Below are 19,074 nucleotides of genomic sequence, written 5' to 3'. Positions count from 1 at the left end.
CATAGACCAGGAATGAAGGAGTTAGTTTGGAGAAATACCACAACAGACCCTGCATTTGGGGTTTTGTGCCCAACAGGGCCCCTTTTTCTATGCAGTGCCTACTACTTATCCCATTTGGGAGATGTTGATGGAGGAAAGGCTGTTTAGCTAATACTCTACTAGGATCATGGAAAGAGACTCTAGACACCTCACTGGTGTACAATATCCCCAACCATGGTGCATGTGTACATTTTTCATAACCCCGGAACTCAGCTTTCTTCAAAACAGTATTACTGTAAGCATTTTAGGCATGTTTGTTTTTAAATAGTTCTGTACAGCTACAGTGTAACCACTAAGTTATTTCATATAATTTCAGTATTAACAAGGCAAAAATATAACCAAAGCTGCTTTAAAGGGATCAGAGCCCTTCATAGTTCTCAAAGAAGCTACGCCTGTATTGTGGATTTGATTTTCCCCAATGTCTTTTATGCTCTCAAATATTTATTTATCAGTTTCCAAACCATGTAAAAGGGAGAGGGGCAACATAAGGTCAATAAAATCTAAAGTCATGATAAATAGTAATGGCCCCAATGATCTTGGAAAGGAAATGTGTTTTCACATCAACTGTCCATTTAATCTTCCTACGCTGGACACTTTTTGAACACTGTAAACAAGGAATGCCAACTAAATGCAGAAGTACTGATAAGATTTCCAAACCTTATCATGCCCATAAATAATATGCGCTGAAAAACTTGAGTTACTTTGTTCTGTTAATGGTTGTTTGGATGGTGGTACAGGAGAGGATACAGTTGCAGAACAAACATAAAGTATTAGATAGAAGACAGTGACAGAGATAGCAGAGCAAAAGTTGCTTGACTTTTCGTACTGGCATATTATATAAACAGTGGAATCAAAGGTAACTGTGGTTCTTTCCAGAACTCAGTAACAATGTTGGCTTCGTACCTATGGGACCGCCTCTCTTGGTATGCCCCGTGGAGGACCTTAAGGTCCATAAATAACAACACTTTGGAGGTCCCGAGCCTCAACGAGGTTAGACTGGTTTTCAACTAGGGCCAGGGCCTTTTCAGCACTGGCCCCGACTTGGTGGAACGCTCTGTCACAAGAGACTAGGGCCCTGCCAGATTTGACATCTTTCTGCAGGGCCTGAAAGAAGGAGCTGTTCCACCTGGCCTTCGGCCTAGACTCACTCTGACCCCTTATATGGGATTTGGTATATAAATTTTCCCTTGGCTTTTTTGCTGGCCCATGTAGGACCAGCATGGATAGCTGGCTCGGATGAATATCTTATGTTTCCTTCCTTTGTGGTCTTGATTTATGGGCTGCTACTAAAATGAGGCTGCATTTTAAGCTGTATTTTAAGCCATATTTTAATTAACTGTTTGTTTGGGAAAGAAAGAAATAATTTTAATTATACACTACTAAAATTGTGCTAATTTTGTTTTGTTTTTGTTTTCTACCATAGATATTAGCTGTGGTTTTAAAATATATAACCCTAGGAGATATGGAGTAGTTCCCATTTTGGTTACCAATTTTAAATGACAAATTGAAAAAATCTGACTAGAACTTTTGCGAATATAAGTCGTAATACCTTGCCTCTAGTTTGTGTAAAAAAAAAAGCCTACTGTACAAAGATAAAATTTATATTGCTTGTCTCCCCACTTTTGCCTCTGGCCCAAACCCCCACTAGCATGTAACCCCAGAAGATTGCCCTAAAGGCATGTTTCTTACCACTGAGCTAACAGAATACATCTAATTGGAAATCTAGGACAAACATGAACACCATATTGCAAAAAATATGAACAGTAGACTCACCATCTGCCCATGCTGGAAAAAAACAAATATATTGGCATTTAGCAGCCTATACAGAAAAACATCTTCTTTTATGCAATACCCACAGGGAATTAAATAAGGTTGATTTTTTATTTGAATTATTAAACTAGAGTTATGAAGATCCTTTTATGAGGGTTGTTGTTTAGTTGTTTAGTCATGTCCGACTCTTCATGACCCCATGGACCATACAGTGCTCATGGAACCCAAGAAGGGCAATGGAAACTTTTTCATACACCTCCTCCTCCTCCTCCTCCTCCTCCTCCTCCTCCTCCTCCTCCTTCTTCTTCTTCTTCTTCCCAGACATTCTGGGTGGTATTAAATATTATTAGCCTCCTGTTCTGTCCGCACTAAGGGCTGTTCCTCATGTTACTGTTTGAAATGGAAATGTCACCCCTAGATAGTTTTCCATTATCATTTTCAGATGAACTTTTCAGGAATCAAAATATTACTCCTTTTTAAAGAGAAATTCACATGTTCCTGTTTCTTCCTTCTCTTTCAGAGGCTGCTCACATATTCCATCTTTAAGTTAGAGTGTCCATTTTGTATGAAGAACATTTCTTAGGAATGTACTTGCATGCATCAATTGGTGGCAGTTTCCCTCTCCCAGGAAAAAGGCATGAAAACTAACAGGTTTTCAGATGTGATCGACATCAGCTCTTACCATGGGCATTCAGAAGAAAAAATCATGTGAAACGGACTTTATAAAATCATCTGGAATTAATCTAATGAAATCAAGAATCTCCTTTGTTTATGCACATTTCTGTGAAGCTGGGAGATAGGAAACACTCCATCCAAATCTTTTTTTCCAGAACTCAAAAGGTCAAATGGTGGCCAAAAGCTTACTTACACCCTAGTCCCTTATTCCCCCCCCCCCACACACCTATTTTAGCTATTTCTAGGGCGGATACATGCCTTTGATAATATCCTGCACCAAAATGAAGAAAAGCAATAGGCCAAGCATGATTCAATGTAATCTCATAGAGAATGCTCTCCTAATTGTGTGAGTGTACGATTTGCAGTGGCACAAAGCTAATTGTGAGATTTCTTATTTGTTATTTTCATCTGGGGCAATCACACATTTAGGACTGTTCCTCAAACATGACAATATTGATTGGAGAAAATCATTGTGGATGTCCCAGGGGTCAGTCCTTCAGTCATGAAGATATAGGATACAGTCCAAAGTTTATGTTGGGTTTCAGGGTCATATGAACGTGTGGTTTTTTAAGTTCCCTGTAAATATCTGGGAACTAGTAATCAACATCATTTTCAAAAATGAAAACTGAGTGTAAAAGGTTTGGGGGATGAAAGGCATGCTTAAAGCATTCCCCAATCACAGTTTTTCACTCGAAATCAACCTCTCCTTTCACTAGACTGGGTTCTGTACAAAGAATGGAGCATTTTAATATCCAGGTGTATGCCGAAACCACTCACCTGGTGAGATGGAGCTGCTAGACTAGCATCCCAGCAGGTGGGTCACTGCTTACTAGGAGGTACCGTGGAAGGTCCAAGGTTGTAGGGAAGTCAGTTCAGTGAAAACACATTGGCAGGAGTGCCCCACCAGCAGAGAAGTTCGTGTAGCAAATCCACCCTGTCCTTCAAGCTGCTTCTGGCTGTATGGCTTCTGTCTTCATAATAATTTATTTATTTTAAATTTATACCCTGCTGTTCCTCCCAAAGGGTCCCAATGCAGAACAATGAAGCTAAGTGCAGAATATCTTTCAAATCCTAGCTGAGTGTGTGTTTTCTCTTTACTGTGTTCTCACAGAACTTAAAGTCCACCATTTTGGCAGTCAAGTTTCCAATGTTAGTCCTACTCAGAGTAAAACACATTACAATTAATGGACATGACCACTGTAGGCCTATTTCAATGGGTCTACTCTAAGCAGGATTATCATTGGATACGACCTGTTTTCTAGACTTGAAACACATAATATTTTAAATCCCATGATACTTGGAAAAAGCAAAACAAAGTGAGTTCTTACCGGTAGTTTCTGGTGTGGTATCAGGAATGACTGTGTAACCTGTAGTAGAAGGAATTGGAAAACAACATTGCAGGTATATGTGTATAACTGTGACATCTCCTTAGAGGGGCGACTCCTGAGTCTTCCAGTCCACACCATTAACCTATGCCCCCAAGCACACTGGGATAACTTGGTTGGTGCTATGTATGTCTCCTAACAACATAGTAACCCGTTGCATGGCCCTACTCAATAAGCTCATGAGCACAAATCATAACTGCTCAGTAAAAAGGACATCTGGAGCATCTGCGAAGGAGGGGTGGATGGAAGAGAGCCAGGATCAGACCAAGACATTTTCCTTCCTTAGGCATCAAGATGCTGGCTCCACTGTTCCATGCACAGTAGCTGACTAGACTGGCAGTTCAATCTTATTTCAATGCTGGCTATGGGACAATGTCCTCCACCAATTTTGAATGCAGCACGCTAGATGCAGGCATCAGAACAGGCCACATGGCACATGCAGCTACCCTTCAATAACAGTGTACAGCCAGGTTGTTCAGGAGAAGCAGCCTGGGGCTGTGCCCACTTCCCTACCCATCCAGCACAGTTCCCCACACCTGCCCATACAAGAGACATTTTGGAACAATGAAAATAATCAGTATGTGAAGTATCTAAAGATTACTTAGAATGCAATCCTAAAATATTGCGGTGGACTAATTTAAGATGTACCTTATTACTGATTTTTAAAGAAGTGCTATATTGACACAGTTACAGATAGGTAGCTGTGTTGGTCTGCCATAGTCAAAATAAAAAAATTCCTTCCAGTAGCACCTTAAAGACCAACTAAGTTAGTTCTTGGTATACCAAGAACTAACTTAGTTGGTCTTTAAGGTGCTACTGGAAGGAATTTTTTTATATTGACACAGTTAGTTTCCCATGAGCTCAAGTGAAAATTTTGTTGAGTTCTGGCATTTGCTCTCTCTTTTTTAAGGTATACAAATAATTCATGCTTTACTTTCATCTAAAGTTCAAAACCTATCCTGGCTCTTTCATAAAAACTGATTCATGGAGTCAGATCAATGGCCTCTCTGACCATCAGTTCATTTCTAACCGTGATCATTTCTGGATAACTGAAGAGGCATCAAATACAAAATCATTCTGCTATAATCATGCTTCGTAACTTTGCAACTACGTTCCCAAATTGTTGCCAAAATCTGTAAGTGGAACTTAGGTAAACAAACTTGCTACATCTAATGTACTCTGGGATTAAGCCCAGCAATTACCTGAGACACCTGGCAAAGCCAATGTACTGAATAGCATCACCCAAGCAACCATCACTGTGGAATCCATCTCGTCAAGACTTCTGTCCAGGTACAAAAAGCTCCCCAACTCAAATGGTTGTGGTAAACAGCACTGTTGTGTATATGTACTTTTCTGTCTCTGCCATAAATCTTATGACGCGTTTTATTTGTTCATTCCATATCATACTTTTAACATTTCCTTATCTACCCAAAGGTGAAGCATTTGGTTGATAATGTTGGCTGCAGAAGAAGACACCATTGACACATGGAAGCCCTTATTTGTGTATATGAGGCAAGGAAATGACTTCATGGATAAGAGGATAATTTTCTTTGACTGGAAACCATTTGCTGAGGTGGGGCAAAGCTCTTCATTTGCACACCAGAGTAAAGGAGTGCAAAGGGCAAAGCATTACCATGATTTTTTAGCAATGAGTGGAGGGGTATTCAACATAGATTTATGGCCCATGGGTGCAGCAGGAATGATACACACTAGTGCTCAGTGAAATTAGGCCACAGTTTTATACAACAGGTAAGAAGTAGCAAGGCAATGGGTAAGAATTGGATCATCATTCCAATCAGGCATTGCTGTTGGAATGGTCTTCTGGGAAGTACCTAATGTACTTTGAATTTGACCAGTGTTGGATCCTGGTATGGGGCAACCTAAGCACCCAGGAACCTATGGGGCAACCAGAAGATGGGTTTAGACAAGGCAAGGCCCAACCCAAGCTGGGACATGTCTGTTTCCCCTAAAGGGAGAGGAAAGGTGCTGGACCACCCCTAGAGGACACTGGACCAACCCACCACTGATTTGCAACAGCTGGCCTTGACACCAGACATCTGGGTGGGGAGGTTAAAGGGGAAAATTTGTTGCTTTGATGTGAATGGGTTTTGGGCTAGGAGGAGGTTGAGGTTTTGTTTATTCGCTAATTAGTGGGTCAAAGTATGGCTTTGTTTATTATTTGAGTATTGTTAATGTTGTTTGCTACCATTTGATACAGCTGCTATGTTCTTCTGTTTTTCCATAAATGTTATACAGTGGTACCTTGGGTTACATACGCTTCAGGTTACATACGCTTCAGGTTACAGACTCCACTAACCCAGAAATAGTACCTTGGGTTAAGAACTTTGCTTCAGGATGAGAACAGAAATCGTGCACCAGCGGCACGGTGGCAGCAGGAGGCCCCATTAACTAAAGTGGTGCTTCAGGTTAAGAACAGTTTCAGATTAAGAATGGACCTCCGGAACGAATTAAGTACTTAACCCCAGGTACTACTGTATTGTATTAAATAGTAATGTATTATCCCCCCTTTTTTACCTTATGGCATTATGTATTTTATATTTTTCTTTACTGTAAGTCCCTTGGATACCTTTGGGTGACAAGCGACTAATATGTTAATAAATAATAAAAGTAAGAACAGGAAGCTGGACAAGGTGGGCCATTGGCTGGTTCCAGCAGACTCTTCCTATGTTATGTTCTCATTAAAAAAAAAATCTAGGGTGAAATGCTCATAATCTCTCTGTGAGAATTTATGAAGAGGAAGTAAAGTAAAGGTCACAAATGAAGGAGGAAATCAGGCTTGGGTAAAATGTAGCAGCTTGCACCTTTGTCAAAGGTTGTTCTTGATTGCTCAGGAGAACAGAGAGTTCTTAGGTTGCCAGTGGCAAGAACTTGATTGACAGACTAAAAGTGGAACTTTGCAGAGAAACGTAAGAGTATTTGAAAGCTTGGCAGAGAACTAGAGGAAACAGAGATCTCTTTTTTGGACACCAAGCCTACATACAATGAGACAGAGTGGGGCAGCAAATGCCGACAAGCTGTGTGCACTCCAAGGTTCTGCCCTGAACTGCCTAAACTAGTGAGTTGATATATCTATTCACATAATTCTTGCAGGAACTAGAAGATGTGTCATTTGAATGACTTATAAAAATGCCAGTGCTATTCAGAACAGGTAAACCAGATACTGCGTTTTCTGTTTATCAAAGAAACACAGTAAAATAAGAAAATCTTAAAATACATCTAAAGGTTGTCAACAGTGTTGTGCAGTTTTACAAACAACACCTTTCCCCCTCCCCATGTCCAGTCTCTAGTAGAATGGCACAGAACAACCAAATTAGTTGTAGTCTTGGGCAGGTTTGACAATCCCAGACCCTTGCGATGAGAAGGAGTTGCAGCAGATGACTGATAGTTGCAACAGTGGCTGGAGGTCCCTGTTCTTGGGTGTGAATGTGTGGGAGAGAGCAAGGAGAGAAAGTGAGAGAAAACTTCTGTAGGAAGCCATTGGTCCTGGTGACAGGACTGCATTGTCTGCTAGGGAGCAGCAAGTGCAGAAATGCTTGCTATTCCGCATCTGTTACTTTTGTATGGCGGTGTGTGCATGATATGTCCTTTCTTGCCTCCTTCACTTCCTTTCCTTTACAAACACAACTTTAAATTTATTTTCGGTAGGTGACACTTGCTACCCATGAGGGAGACTAGCCATCACCGTCAATCTCCCAACCAATGAAATACATGCAAGGTTAATACAAAGCAGTGAAACAGGTAATACAAAGCCACATACTAGAAACAATCCTCAAGATATATACAAATTAAACAGATATTCAATACTTTATCACAATGAATCCATTAATCTTATGACCGCTCAGTCATTGAGTTGTGTTACAGTTAATATGCTCCAGTGTAACAGGTCTATGATCGTCTGCAGCTAGGGCTTGGGGCACTAGGATTATAAGAATTATCACCTGGTCTTTCTTATCATCTATCATCTTTCTTAGGGAAGGTACCTGAGCAGTTGGTGGCTGCACAACTCCAGGTGCTTTTGCATGAGACCGATCACCCATTTCAATCTGTATTCTAGTCTGGTTTTGGCACAAAGACCGCTCTGACAGATGATCTGTGCTAGGAGAAAGAGGGAAACTGACGATCCTGCATCTTTCAGTAGTTTTTGACACCACTGACCATGAGAACCTTCTTGATCGGCAGCTGTCAGGGAAAGAAGGAATGCAACCCCATTGTTGAGTCACAAATGTGTGTGAACATTTCCAGATGTACACAAAACTGGACCTCTCAAAAATTTGGCAAAAAACTAATGGGCTGTAGAGAAATTTATCCCTTTGAATAAAGTAAGGCAAGCCACATGCTACAGAATAGAGATGGAGAACATGGCCCTACAGATGTTGCTGGACTACAATTCCCATCATCCCTTACCATTTGTGATGCTGACTAGGGCTGAAAGGAACTGGAGTTCAACAATATCTGGAGGCCACAGGTTCTCTATACCTACTATAGAAAAAGTGGGGACAATCTAACCTAATCAGCTAAACCAACATAAAAATGTCTTCCAAACTTTCTGATTTTGCTGACCAGTCAGGTCCTAAGTATTACCTTTCCCAGGGAAAATGGTACTAGGTTACAACTCTACATTCCATACTTGGTTGTGGAAGTCTGTGAAGCTCAGTGGGGAAGAAAAAAGTTACTAGCATCACATATACTTTGGGGGGGGGTTCATTCTGCCCTATAAAATCTTCCTGCCGTAACTTCTCATCTTGTCAATCATTTGCAACACTAAATTGGTGGCAATAGTTGCACCCATACTTGTGATGAAATGCCACAGCTGTGATCAAGTTCAAGTGGTACAATGAACATGAATCTCTGGGTAATTCTCTGCAGTGGCTACAATGATACAGAATTGCAGTCGCGATGACATATGGGGTTGTTACTGTACAATTGTCACTATGCAAAGGTTCAGTTTGCAGGAGGCTTAATGTTTGACTCCTTCCAATACTGCTTGTGACACTATGTATAAAATATAACTCCACATATTACTGTTATCACTAACTTCTTGTTTCCCTACACGTAGCTACCCTTTGCACATCCATCTTTTCCTTTCAGTACTTACAGGGCTGGTCCAAAATGTTCTGATACCTCAGGCAAAAAACAAGATGGTGCCTCTTCTTTTCCCGTTCCTTTACAAAAACTGTCTAGATGGGCAGATAAATACTACTTCAACCGTGGTAATGGGACAGAACCTCCACCACACCTGAGGGTAGTAAGCTACTTTAGGAGGTGCAGAGCATGCCAAGGCATCAAAGCTTTGACCCTCTGCTCCTCAGCATCTGCTGCCTCAGATGGCAGCCTCACTCTGTCTAATGGTAGGGCCGGCCCTGAACACTGAACAGTAAAGCCTGATCATTTTATAAATACAATTTTACGAAGCGGGGTCCTCTTTAGACTTTCCTTCCTTTGCTCCAAGCTCTGCTGCATCAACCCAATCAACCAGCTGGAGCGAAGCTGTTTGGAGTGGTCTTTAGGAGTTTTGGAGCAAGACCTCACCAGTATGTTGATGAGACACAACTCTACTTCTCCATAATATCTGAATCAGAAGAAGCTGTGAAAGTTTGGATGCAGTGGTGGACTGGACAAAGAGCCAATAAACCGTGCTTGAATCTAGGGAAGACGGAGACTCTTTGGGTGGATGGTTCCCATGTTAGGGAAATTGGCAAGTTCCACCTGAAGGAGTTAGTACATAGTTTGTCAGGTACTCCTGGATACATCTTTGTTACTAGAGGTCCAATTGTGCTCCATGGCTAGGAGTGCCTTCTACCAGCCTTTCTGGTTCATCAACTACATGTGCTGCTAGACAAGGATAGCCTGACCACTGTGATCCATGCACTGGCAACCTCGAAGCTGGATTACTGTAATATGCCCTATGTAGGGCTTCACTTTGATCTGGTTGGAAGTTCTAGCTGGTGCAGAATGCGGTGGCCAGATGATTGGGAGCTTCTGGTTGAGAACATGTGGCACCACTGTTAATACAGTTGCTCTAGCTGTCCACCTACTACTGAGCCAGGTTCAAAGTTCTTATTAATTTACAAAGCTCTGAAGAACTTAGGTCCAGGGTGCCACAGGAATTGCTTAAATCCTTATTATCCTAGCTTGATCATTGAGTTCATCTGCAGGAACGTCGTTCATCATCCCCCAAGTTGGTGAGGCTCATTGGACAATTATAAGACACCAAGCCTTTGCTGTCATTGGCCTGGTCCCATGGAGTATTCTGCCAACAGAAATTTGGCAGGTGCCTTCTCTGTGCCAACTTTTAAATGCCTGGTGAAAACTTTTCTCTTCTGACAGACCTGTGCAAGCAACTAATAATACATCCTTCGACAATGGTTCACTGATGTCAGTTTCAACTTTTTAATTGTTTTTATTGTATGGTTTTATGTTTTCATTGCTGTAAAGCACAGTGATGTATATATATATATACATATACATACATATATATATATATATATATATATATATATATATATATATATGCAGGTTTTGGTGTCTTCGGGTATCTTCCCGTGTAAGAGTTGGGGTGTCTAGGCGACGTTTCGACGAGGTCTCACTCGTCATCTTCAGGCTGGTGCTTTCGGCTTCTTGTTACTGGAACAGAGCAGGATCTCAGTGTTTGAGTTCCTATAAATACTGTTGAGGGGGTGTGGTGTATAGCCTCCAACGTTCTGGGCAGAGAGGAAGTTCCCAGGTTATTGTGCCTTTTCTTCTTTTGTTCATTAATTACTTGAGGGATATCTTGAGTGATTTCTTGAGTGATATTCTGAGTACCACTTAGGAGGGTCATTAGGTGTGGATTAGTTGCTAAAGCTAACTTCCTCTCTGCCCAGAACGTTGGAGGCTATACACCACACCCCCTCAACAGTATTTATAGGAACTCAAACACTGAGATCCTGCTCTGTTCCAGTAACAAGAAGCCGAAAGCACCAGCCTGAAGATGACGAGTGAGACCTCGTCGAAACGTCGCCTAGACACCCCAACTCTTACACGGGAAGATACCCGAAGACACCAAAACCTGCATTCCTGTACCCGTGAAAATCTACGAAAGCAGAAAGCTTTAGCAACTAATCCACACCTAATGACCCTCCTAAGTGGTACTCAGAATATCACTCAAGAAATCACTCAAGATATCCCGCAAGTAATTAATGAACAAAAGAAGAAAAGGCACAATAACCTGGGAACTTCCTCTCTGCCCAGAACGTTGGAGGCTATACACCACACCCCCTCCACAGTATTTATAGGAACTCAAACACTGAGATCCTGCTCTGTTCCAGTAACAAGAAGCCGAAAGCACCAGCCTGAAGATGACGAGTGAGACCTCGTCGAAACGTCGCCTAGACACCCCAACTCTTACACGGGAAGATACCCGAAGACACCAAAACCTGCATTCCTGTACCCGTGAAAATCTACGAAAGCATATATATATATATATATATATGTACATTCTGTGGGCATCTCCTGTGCCTGGTTTTAAATGACTGCTGAAAACGTTTCCATTCTGCCAGGCCTATGCAGGCAATTGAGAATTCCTCCTTCCACAGTGATTAACTATTGCATGATTTAAACTTGTCTATGGCTTTTATTGTACAGCCTTTTTATTGCTGTAAACTGCTTTGATTTTTTTTAATGACCTAGTGGTATATCAATATTTGTATAAAATATAAATAAATAATTTACCACCTCCCTAACAGTTTGATGAAGGGGGGGGGGGCATTTGTTCGCATGAGTGTGGCAATTTGAAGGATTATTTATGATCTTATCAATTACATTTCTTATGTTTCCTTTCTGAAACTCAAAAGAGATTCACAGTAGGACAGATTAGATAAGCCTAAAACTAGTAACTTTCCAATGTATGGGGAAAAGCAGATAGACTTCTGGGTGGTCTGTCACTTCCCATAAATGTTCATAAAGATAAAGTTACTCAGTAACAGCCATTGCCAAACCTTATATAACATTTCCTCTATTATAGGTAACACATTTTCCAATATGTTTCCAAAAATATGCAAGTCGATACTAGCAATTATCCACTAAAGCGCTGTCGTGTTTTCAAAATGTATTGCATAAAGTAACTAAGAATGATTAGCAATGGTCTTCAGGATTTCAGATATTCGGTAGGGCTCCCTTAATCCAAGGTTTGATGTGGCACTTTGGAGCAGCCCCTCAACCCAACCTGGGATGCTCAGCCATGACTTCTTTCAAGATACTCAGTTGCGTTCCCTTTTGTACCTGGTTTTCTTTATCCACAGTAGTCAGTCAGCATTCCATGGTGCTGTTATTTCATTTTTCCTTATGCTCTTTTCTTTTCTTTTCTTTTGGAGGGAGGCACATTCTAAATTTTTCCTCAAAATTTGGACAGTCTTGGTTTAAGTTTTTAAGGAATTTGGGAAGTTGAATGCACTGTCTAGCTACCTCTTCTTGTGGTTTTCATGGTACAAAATAAACTGTGGCCTCTTCCTTTTAGCTATGTCCTTCAGACTGACTGTTAACTAAAATTAGAATTCTCAGATTTCAGAGGCTGAGGTAAAATGTCATCCTTCTCTTTTTGCCCCGGCTTCCCATAATATTGGGCTCTGTCATTTTTCAATTCCTATTCTTATAATCATGTTAGTGGTTTTTGTATTTTAGCTCTGTTTCTAATTGTATGGTCTTGTTGTTTTTAAATTGTGTTTTTGTACATCGCTTAGAGATTTATTTATTTTTTAAATCACCTTTAAAAAATGCTTTTAAATAAATATCAAATCTAGACATAAAATCTAACCAAACCAGTCCAGGCAAAGGACACATGGAACCTGCCTGCAATGGGCACACACAAAATGTATGTATAGGCCAAATTTTTATAATATCCCTGGCATTTTTACCACACAGAGTGTTTCTGCTATGCCAATGACTGTTCTATGGAAACTATTTGTGTGAACAAACCAATGTGACGTATATGTATTATACATGATCACACATTGTAAGAAAAAACCACTGAGAGATAAAGAGATAAGACTGGGAAATCACCCTGGGTGAAGGTTATTTCCTCATGGTGTTTAAACCAGTACCACTGACCGTGGAATTGCAAAACACTTCTTCACATTTAGACTCATGTTATAGCACAGTGCAACTTTCCATATAAAAGCCAAGGGTCTGGGAGTCACTGAAACATTTGAGAAGGGAATCCAGACAAAACAGATTACATTGGGAAAAGGAAGAAATATCGTGTGTGGTATTACAGCTACAGGTAACAAGGCCCTGACACCTCCTTCTCCCCTGAAAAGTACCCTCAGGAAATGTTTATTTGCATCAGAGAAGGGACACGAAGAAAAGAAACACTTAACCATCCCACTATCCTTCACTTTCCCCCTAGAAACTCTTCCCCTTATCCTCATAATGGTCTGGGCTCAGCAGGGCTGGTTGTGCCATTAGATTTTTGCAAGGCAGTTTCCTCAGGCAGCTGGATTTAGGTACTCTGAAAGAGCAACAAATTGTGAGTTATTAAATGTATTGTTATGAGTTTGTAGGTGCTAGACACCCTAAATTCCTGGATCAGATAGGTGTTGGAATTGAATGCTTGGAGTGTTAAGACTGGGTGACAGACCCAGGTGTATTATGCCAATGTGTATTAAGCCAGACCTGTGTGTATTAACCTGGGTGAGAGACACTTTTAAACCCACTGGAATCACCAAGTGCTGAAAATTAATTAAGCTAGTCCAAGCTTTCTGCATGAGGTGATGGGCCATTAAGAGGACAAAGCATCAAAGGGACTCAGTGTGGGATGCCAAACAGTTGTAGCTCCTCCCTCAGCTCTGAGTTAGTTCAAAGATAAAGACAGAGCTGAGAGAAGTAAAAGGTGGGAGCAATGTGAGTACTGTAGTTAGAAGCAATGTGAGCCAGAAGCTTAGAACAGGGAGTTATGTGACCAAGATGCAAGGTAGCAATGCAGAGCATGGAAACTGATGTGGAAATGTGAAGGGCTGAATTTAAGATTAGAGAAAAAGAAGAAACTGAGAGAAATCATAATTTCCTGTGCTTCCTAGTTGAATACCAATGTTTTACATGCGAAGATTTAGCTCCCCCTTGTGGAACTATATTTTTAGCTAGTAATATTGATTCCTGTCCGTTGTAGACAAGATTTTTGTTTTTGAAGGACATACAACGAAATAACTGTGCAAAATTGTATTCAGTGCAAAGATGTGCACCTCATCATTATAATCCTGTTGGTTTATTTTTAAAATTATACTATAACTTAAATGATACAGCTTCATCAACCACAGCTGCAACAGCAGTTAGGTCTAATTGTAAACTTATTTTACTTAGTTTATGGGCAGATGCTGGGAACTTCATTCCATTAGTTTGAAATAAATTCCTTTAGAGTGTTTCTCTACTATGCATCTTCTCCACTTGGCAGTTTATTTTGTGCCCATCTTGGGGAAAGGAAGGACATGAACAAGCATAGTTTAAATGTATCACATCATATCACACACGTTTATGTTTAAAACATATCACAACTTTATGAATTTCATCTTTCACCCTTATTTACTGAAGGGAAGCTGAGAACGTATCTGCTAGGAAAGTGTCTGTGGAGGAAGGCAAATGTCTTCCTTGACAGCCAGTGTGGTGTGGTGGTTAGAGGGCCGGACCAGGACCTGGGAGACCAGGGATCAAATTCCAACCCAACCATGAAGCTAACTGAGTGACCTCGAGCCTGTCACTCACTCTCAGCCTAACCTACCTCACAGGGCTGTTGTTGTTAGGATAAAATGTTGAGGAGAAGTATGTACGCCATCTTGAGCTCCAAGAAAGAAAGAAAGAAAGAAAGAAAGAAAGAAAGAAAGAAAGAAAGAAAGAAAGAAAGAAAGAAAGAAAAAAAGAAAGAAAGAAAGAAAGAACAACATTGGTAGGTATGGAGAGTGGTCTACCAAGTCCTCTGAACTCAACATATTCTGAATTTGTACTTGGGAATCCCTTCCCTGCTCCTTTTCTCACTTGGCAGCAATCTAGGCATTCACGTGGTATTGGGTGAACTTCTCCTTATCACTTGGCAGAATTGTACAGGTGATTAAGCTATCCCACCCAGCGTAATTTGAACAACTGGTGGAATCTTCTGTATTATCTTGCCTAGTGGTTCAGAGAACTTTACTACCATCAGGTGGTATATGACACCATGCAGTCATTGCACTGGTTCAGATTCATTTTCCTTTGTTCATCGTTCTGGGTGTGTAAGTACAGTGCACTGGAAAGGAAAAAGCAAAAGAGAAGAAGTAATTAAATCTGAATATTCTGCAGCTGGTTCACATGTTTTCTATTACACATTGCCCAAGAGCCAGTTCCTAGCGGCATGGTTGATGTCGCCCCTTCCCTTGACCCGGTAGCTTGTTCCCATTCCTTTCTGGTAATACATTCTGGTAACTACAAACATGTGGGAAGGGAAGTTCCTGGACTGCAGGGAAGAGCGTCCCATGTGGCCTACCCATTCCTTGTGATTGTAGCAGTTCAAATATTACTGGAGCAGTTCAAGATCAGGGAAGAATCACTGCACTTTTTCTGTATTGTAAGAATACAGCTAAAATGCACACCATATATTTAAAGCTCACAGCCTCCCCACACCCCCAAAAAATCCTGAGAACTGTAGTTTATGTTAACAGAAAGCTGGTCTTGATTAGATTTTGAAATGCCTAAGCTGATTAAAGCCAATGCATTTTCCACTGAGCTTAGAATTCATGACATACAGATTGCAAAGATGCAAATAATGTAGATTTATCTATTTGTGGCAATGTCGTTGAATTCATTAAAAAGCAATCCAATTTTGTAAAATGTGCAAATTCAAATTTGAGCTAAGGTAGGGATGCCATTTTCCACAAAGTGACAGTCCAGTTTTGGTTTTTTTGCCAATTCCAACATCGGCTGCCATACGGTTGCCATATTCCAGATATGTCCGGATGGATGGCAACCCTAAACTAGACAAAGGCCAACTGAGAGGCCTTATAATGCAGCATAAGTGCTACTCCACTGCCAGCTGGTTGGCACTTATGCACATGAAGGAGCTTCGTGTACACCTGCAGAAAACTTCATGGGCATGGCTAGTGGTGTGCCACTGGCAGTAGGACTTGAAAGGAGGCGTGTAAGGGCAGACTGCAGGTGATCCTGGGATCTAAAGCTCCCTTTGCCCCAACACTGTCCCCCCAAAAGGCAAAAAAAAGGTTACTAGTTATTGCCATGGTATCGTGGTTTTGACAGCAACTGGAAGAAAAATAGAAAACTGGAGCCAGGTCTTCTGACAAGGCTGCCCACCTTCTACCCTGGCTGGAACAAGCCAGTAGGGCTTAGGAGGTGGTATTTGCTCTGCTTGGGATTCCATCTCGCTGCACTTTTACACACATGCACACACCTTGCTTACTCAGCTTTTCAAGCTTGGATTTGAGAGCATAAAGAATTTTTGGGGCACCATGCTTTCTGCAACTATGTTTATAAATTGTGCATATATTTAGTGAGCATGAATGTTGAAGATGTAATTATAAAAATCTGCTGTGCTGATGACCAGGCAATTTTAACTCACCCACTCAAAAATGTTGCTTTTGCAGTTGCTGGGTGGTCTAAAGCAGTATGCTGCCCGTGTTAAAGTCACTTATTTCGCAAGCTGGATGACTGTTGTTTTGCAGTGGGTGGTGCAACATAATAAAGCTCAAGTTGTGTGCCAACAACTTCCTTATGGTGAGGTTTTTGCTGCCTTGAGCAGGATTGCCTTGAGCAATTGCTATTTTGCTGTAGGGAAGGGATGAATAAAGTGGATTGCTCTGATTGTGATTTTTTTTAAAAAAAATCTTGCCTTTATGAGTATCAGCCTGCTATAAATGGGAAGTAAAAGCATGCTGCTGTTATATGCTCAGGTATATAGTTTCTTTTACATTGTGAAAATCACCACTGCACTGCTTGCAGGAGACCATTCCTTCAATGGAGTTTGCCTCATGCAGTAAAACACACTTAACTAAGCTTTCCAGAGTGGGCAGTTTACGAGCATCAATCTTCCATAAAATCTATAGAAATACAGTCGTACCTTGGAAGTCAAACGGAATCCATTCCGTTGGACTTCCAGAACATTCGAAAACCAAAGAGCGGCTTCTGACTGGCTGTAGGAAGCTCCTGCAGCCAATTGGAAGTTGCAGGAGCCTTGTTGGATGTTTGGCTTCCAAAAGAACGTTCAAAAACCGTAACACTCACTTCCAGGTTTCGATCATTCGGGAGCCGATTTGTTTGGGAGCCAAGGCGTTTAAGATCCAAGGTATATAGATGAATATGAGTCAAAAACTCAGTTCCTAAATATTTTACAATTTCCTTTTAACCACTCTCAAAATGGAAACATTCTTTTTAAATGGATCAAGCTTTTTCTTATGCAATGTTATATGTAATCTAACCATAAGCAAGGCTTCATGAAGTTTCAGTAGCCAATTGGGAGCACATACTCTGCTCCCATCCAATTTCTTCCACAAACAATTCTGGTTACTACTTGTTTAGGAATAGCTAGGCATATTAAATTAGAATCATATCTGTCATTACAGTGGTACCTCGGGTTACATACGCTTCAGGTTACATACGCTTCAGGTTACAGACTCCGCTAACCCAGAAATAGTGCTTCAGGTTAAGAACTTTGCTTCAGGATAAGAACAGAAATCGGGCTCCGGCGGCGCGGCGGCAGCGGGAGGCCCCATTAGCTTAAAGTGGTGCTTCAGGTTAAGAACAGTTTCAGGTTAAGAACAGACCTCTGGAATTAATTAAGTACTTAACCCGAGGTACCACTGTATTATCAACAGGAGTTCCATAGAGACTGATCAGACATACATTTTTATTTTGGCAGTAAGTATCATTGTGTGCGGCTACACTGCTTAGTCTACAGTTTAGTCAACTTCTTATTCCACATGAATAGTTTTTGAGGCAAACACATGGAAGTAATCGCATTGGAAAGATCCATGAACAGAATACTAGTTTCCTGCCAGCACTTATTCACATATCTTTTCTTTAAAAGAAAAAACAGCATAGATTTTCAGTTCTGGCAAAGCATGCCTCCACAAGAATAATTGAGAAACACATTCGTTATATAATCCAGCACACCAGAAAAGGCTCCCTAGCAACAACCCTTGTCTGCTTAAAGTAGAGTATAGCACTGTTGTTTGATGGGTTGCTCTTCTGTACTTGGTTGAAGGCATTCCTGTATGATCCATGTTTGTTTAAAAAAATGAAATAGAAGGCCTCTTCTTAATTCTAACATGTGCCTCACTCCAGCTAAAGTTAGTCATATAACTAAGTCAAATGGAAACAAATGAAAGCAGTTAGTCGTGGATCTGTCAAAGCCTGGTCTCTGGGCCCTCTATTATGCTTAGAGAATAAGGCAGATCCCTCCTTAAACACACAAAGTTCCTTTAAAAAATCCCTTCTAGAAAGATGATCAAGAAATCCTGTTGGCAATTCCTACCAGTGATAACCCTCACCCCCTGCTCCCAAAAGTTATCTGTGCCCAGGAGGTGTCTACCAACTCCCTGAGCCCCTCAATGTTGAAACTCTGCCTGCCAAATATGACATGGCTTATGACTGGCTGGAAAGCACCAGCTGTTAGTCAGAACCAACATAGGTAAGAAACCCTTTAAGATGGACTGCGGTCATACATCCTTGTCCCTCTTGAACCCTCAACCTGCAAATGATGGCTGAAGCTTCCAGCACGGGAGGTGACCATTGGGACTAAGTTCTGCAATGTCAGTATGGTATGTTGTTTTGTTTCAGTTGTGAGCTGCACACTTGCTACTTCTCCACTCCCCTTCCTTTTTACATTTAAGGGCTGATTAACCTCCCATGTGGCTTTGGCTACCTGAATTGTAGCCAAATTGTACTAATTCTTAAGGTGCCTAGGAGAGCGAAAGGGGCAGAAATGGCCTAGCAGGAAACCTGGGATTCAGCTGGCTGTTCCCCTACATACAGGAGACCACTGTAAGGCAGTTGGAATTCTGTGCCCATGGCCCTAGGTGATATGTAAATGGGTGGTGGCTGTAGAGAAAAAGGATAAGGATGAGTTCCCCAAGGCTACTAGACTACCCTACAGGGCTGGTGCTGGAGTGGCAGACCACCCTATCCTACAAAGACGAACTCATGCTCAATTGCTCTCAAGACGCCATGTCTAGCT

This window comes from Podarcis bocagei (genome assembly GCF_964188305.1).
Source record: "Podarcis bocagei genome assembly, chromosome: 4".
NCBI classification, from domain to species: domain Eukaryota; kingdom Metazoa; phylum Chordata; class Lepidosauria; order Squamata; family Lacertidae; genus Podarcis; species Podarcis bocagei.
Note: the sequence above shows the minus strand (reverse complement) of the source record.